Raw genomic sequence first — 5,389 nt, 5'->3', positions numbered from 1 at the left:
GTTAATTAAGCTAATAATTACACAGATATTAGTATAATTACAATTAATTCATTCATATATGGAGGAGGAGGAAAAAAGTAAAGGCAATATGGTGAAAAGGAATATACTTAGGTATAAAAGTATAACTACTCAGATATTAGTATAATTGCATAATAATAATTGTATAATAATTATTATGGTAATTAAGCTAAACATAGGTCATTGGATTTATTTTAATAATAATTATAATTAAATTATTTTATTATTTTTACCATATTTATTTTAGTAATAATATAATTACATAAATCATATTACATATCGATTTTTAAAAATAATTGTAGAAAAACGAGTCATATATTATTCAATTAATTTAGTGGTACTTTTGCACTAATCTTATAATCAAATAAATGTACACTTTCAAATATTAGAATTGTTTATAATTTCATCTTTAATTTTATTATCTAAATATATAATAAAAAAATTTACCCCTGCTTTGCAGAGGTAATTGAGCAATTATTTGCTTGAATTCAAGCAAGGATAATATCATAAAACATAATCGATCTAATCCATTTCATAAATTGCACTATATAATATTCATTATTATAATTTATATAATTGTATATCGATCCAAATATTTTTAAAATATTATAACAAATTCATCCCGTGCAACGCCCGGGTGAAAATACTAGTAGTTAATGAAAATAAATATTTTTATTGTAAATAAATATATGTGGCCATTGTCAATTACTATGTAGTGTGATGTCATGATTTAAAATGGATGGTTATTAGTACTCTCAAAACGAGTCAGCCCACCCAATTAGGCCCGCCCCATCGCGGGCCTAACTCTTAGCGTGCTTTTTGCGGGCCGGCCCGTTAGGCTTGCGAGCTAGGATTCATACAATCCTAACCCGGCCCACGAGCTTTTTTTTTTTTTTTTTCTAAAAAACTTTCATGTTAAATTATGTTAAAAACTATAAATAAAGATGACAAAAATGACATATATATATATACATATATATATATATATATATATAATTACATATAATTATATAAATATTAAATAATCCCAAATTAACAATCCTAAACCTATCCTAGTACTAATACCCTACAGTATTAATGATAATATATATTGTAAGAATCATAATATATAGCGTATTAAATTATATATTAGTACTGTGAGTGTGTGATATGTTTAGGGTTGTTAATTTGAGGGTATTTAATTATTATATATATAATTAATTAATAGGTATTTGGCCCGCGGGCCAACCTGTGGCCCTCGCGGGTTAACCCGCGCGGGTTGCGGGTCATCTTAAGTCTGCCCCATTAGGCCTGCATTTTTGCGGGTATATTTTTTTATGACCCTAATCCGCCCCACCGCGGGGCGGGCTTCGACCCACTTTGACAGTCCTAGTGGTTATAGATCGAATCCCTATTCTATAATAAAAGATTACTTTATTCTATATTTCTATTTGTATTGCATTCTTGGTATCGCGGGGCGGGCTTCGACCCACTTTGACAGCCCTAGTGGTTATAGATCGAATCCCTATTCTATAATAAAAGATTACTTTATTCTATATTTCTATTTGTATTGCATTCTTGGTTGAGAATTGTACAACTATAACCTATCACGGAGGATATTCTTCAGCCCTAGTGGTTATAGATCGAATCCCTTTTATCTTCGGCCCTAGTGGTTATAGATCGAATCCCTATTCTATAATAAAAAATTACTTTATTCTATATTTCTATTTGTATTGCATTCTTTGTTGAGAATTGTACAACTATAACCTATCACGGAGGATACTCTTCAATTTACAACATATTATTAGCACGAGCGCTCTGCATATTTTTGGTGAATAAAAGGTTTTGTTATTAAATATCTTCTACTATAATAAAGCAGAACCATTTTGATAATTAAAAATAAAAAATACTTCCCGCCAAAACAAAAGGGCTGAATTCTTGTGATAATAATTGTTCAGTTATGGAGTCTAAGCTGTTTGGAATATCAATCAGTTGGAATTGATTGCACTTAATTGTGCCTCTTCAATTTTGCAGATAATACAAATACAGTTACAAATATATTAATATACAAATTAAATATACATAAGCTTCTATAATCATGGACAAACACTATAAATAAGCACTAACAATTCACAAGATAGCTACTCGGAGTTAATCAGTGGAAAATGGTTCAAAATTTGCAGAAGAACCATTCTCGAAATTTCATGGCGGCGGCGGAGGAGGCTGAAGAAGGTAAAATGTGGAGGATACAAGGTGTCTTTCTCTTTCAATTCCTTTGTGGACCAAGGTATTTATTTTGTTGTTGAGAATTGAACATTCACATTCAGATTTTGAAATGGAAGAATCAAAATAGATCCAAAGAAGCAAGATCAACTGCCACTCAAGGAAGGTCGAATTCCAAAAACAGATCAGCGACAAACATGACAAAGAAAGCATGAACACATATAGTATGTACAAAAAAAACAAATTAGAAAAATCAAGGATATTGTTAGAACGGTGGAGATGCATATGGCATGTTTGGGGAAAGCACTCACGAGGAGGAAGAAGACATTTGCTTGAAGATTAAGCATCCAATAGAGAACACCTGCACATTTGGTAAAGCTCTGTATTAATTATAAACATTTTACTATATGCACTTCTTCCATTTTTAATATTTATGCAGTGATATTTTTAATTGGAAAATGCTTTTCATTATCTGTCACTAACTTGAAATAAAAAAGTTAGTATAATTTTATTATGTCCAAACAGGAAGCAGTAATCAAAAAATAAAGGTATGTTGAACATACCTAATCTTTTATTTTTTATAATATCAGTAGAGCATAGCACCATATCTAACATCAATTTCACAAAAAGGCAGTGAACAACCACATCAAAGTGATTGAAGCTGTTATGGATTTTTTTTTTTTTAAAAAAAAAAGAAGACATTTTTCTACTTAAATTTTTTGTAATTGTTGGTTTTATTGCACATTTGGTTGTACTGTATTGTCTCAATAATAATTGTATAAAACTAGAAGAGTGTACCTGAACTTTTTTCCTTAGACAGTTAAGCATTGTAAATTATTATCAAACTCATTAAACCTGCAAATAAAAGTATTATTAGTAACTCAATGATTTAAGTAGATAATTGAATGTATAATGTTTTGTTATTATATAACTATTATAAAACATTATAAGAGTCTGTAAATAATGTCTTCAACTCCCATCCAAAAATGGATCTTGATCCCCTATTACTCTATTAGTCTATGACAGTTTGTGTTCTACAAGTCTTAGTTGAAGAGAATAACATAGAATGGAATGTACATTACTATATTTAAATGAGCATCATGTTCTATACATACAGATTTTAATATCCAGATTTTATACAGATTTAGCATAATATCCCTTTGGTTTTAATAAAATATATACAGAATGGGTATTACTCATTTTGTTAGGAGAATTTATGCTTTTAGTATATTATACCGTGGAAATAATTGTGTTTTCTCTGATTTAATTGTAAATCTTACTAACATTTTTAATGTGATCAAAGTACACGACAAATAGGTTCATAACACCAACTAATAATTTTAAGTACCAAATCTACATCATCTGCCTTAATCTAAAAAAAAATGGTAGATATAAGTGGGTAAAATAAATCTCTATATAGCAGTATAGCCACTTTTATTTTTAAATGAAGTGGCACACATGCTGTTTACCCAAATAAAAATAAAAATAAAAATAAAAAATCAACAGTCATTAGACATATATAAGTAATTAATGCTAAAGTTCAATTCTATATACAGCTATAACAACACCATGAGGAAAATTGTAGCATCAATAGTTATAGGGGGCATGCGTAAACAACACTGAGCATTTCCAGGTATTAAGACAATATGAGTGAGAATTTTTATTTTTTCATACCTTCATTGTTGTTTTTGTCGAGCAAAATCAAACACTTGGTAGTCGCTCTGCATTCTCTCACTATTCCTCAGTGATCTTTGTATTTCCTGTATAAAATAAAACCTATCAAATGTGCAAATCTACAACACATATATATTATATATACACACATTTAAAGTTCATCATATTTAGGGCCACAATATTAGCCCTAATTTGAGTGCCGACCCTAGGCCACAAGACGAACCACAAACCCCATGCATCGATTTTATTATACCAAAACGAGAGAAAACAAGAAAAAAGAAAATTGCACTGCTTACCTCGCTCGAAAGAACGCCGCCAGGATTCCCTCCTAATCGAAACCCAAATATCATCGTTGTCTTCCTACGCTAGCATAGTGCTGGATGATTTTTTGTACCTTCCAGATGTGTGCATGTTGAATTACAGAGCTGCAAACTGCTTAATTTTTTCTTCAATTCATCTCTACGGGTATTTAGATCTGCAGTAGAACAACTTAGGGTTTGGATGTAAGCATTTAAATTGGTATTTTGTGTTATAAAAACATAATTAAACCATCTAGATTGTATAGATTTTACCTGGAACAAAGTTGACGAACACTTATCGCTATTCGCGACATTGCCTGCTGTTTTTTCGTTCCGAGATTGCCTATAGTATCGCTATTCTCCAAACTGTATTTGAATTTGAAGGATTTCCTTTGAAGTTTTGCAGGCATAGCAGGTGGGAGTTTGCTGTCTGAAATGGGAGATGCAGAGAGGGTTTTGTTAAGCGAGCAATGATGAAATCGCAGAGAAGAGGGCATAATGCTGGGTTGAAACGGGTTGGATATTACTTATAGTTGGGTTGTGGATTCTATTGGGCTGGATAAATTGAATTGGGTTGCACCCCATTAACATTATATTATTATTAGTAGTAGTAGTTATAATAATAATAATAATAATAATAATAATAATAATATTATTATTATATTAAATTAAAAAAATAATGTATTTTTATGGAATATAATTATTACTATAATTAGTGTTGTTGTTATTTTTTTAGAGTTTATTACCGAAATGGTCCCTCGACTATTGTGAAATTACCAATTTGGTCCTCAACAATTTTTCGTGCCCAATTAAGTCCCTTGACTTTGAAAATTTTAACCAATTTAGACCTCCGTTTATTTTGCCGTTAAAATCGGGGACCAAATTGGTAATTTTGCTATAGTCAAGTGACCAAATTGGTAATTTTGCTATAGTCAAGGGACCTCGATTTTAACGGCAAAATAAACGGAGGACCAAATTGGTTAAAATTTTCAAAGTCGAGGGACTTAAATGAGCACGAAAAATTGTCGAGGACAAAATTGGTAATTTCGCAATAGTTGAGGGACCATTTTGGTAATAAACTCTTTTTTTTATTATCTCTTAGTAATTTATTTTTCTTTTTGCAATGAGGGTAATTTATAATGCAGTGTATGGTTAATGGAATTACAATAATTTTGAATTGAGGTTTTTTTTTTTCA

The 5,389-nt window shown here is 30.5% G+C and overlaps 1 long non-coding RNA gene across 1 annotated transcript; it reads right to left on the bottom strand.

The window, feature by feature from the left end:
• Positions 1–1,958: 1,958 nt before the first annotated feature.
• LOC116004213 lies at positions 1,959–4,675 on the bottom strand. Its single transcript, XR_004094766.1, has 5 exons — positions 4,467–4,675; positions 4,191–4,369; positions 3,895–3,980; positions 3,019–3,075; positions 1,959–2,581 (listed from the first exon to the last, which is right to left on the bottom strand). It is a non-coding gene; the product is annotated as an uncharacterized LOC116004213 (long non-coding RNA).
• Positions 4,676–5,389: the final 714 nt, after the last annotated feature.

Source organism: Ipomoea triloba, chromosome 14 (assembly GCF_003576645.1).
Source record: "Ipomoea triloba cultivar NCNSP0323 chromosome 14, ASM357664v1".
NCBI lineage: Eukaryota > Viridiplantae > Streptophyta > Magnoliopsida > Solanales > Convolvulaceae > Ipomoea > Ipomoea triloba.
The sequence above is the reverse complement of the archived record's forward strand: the minus strand, read 5'-3'. Positions and strand labels throughout refer to the sequence as shown.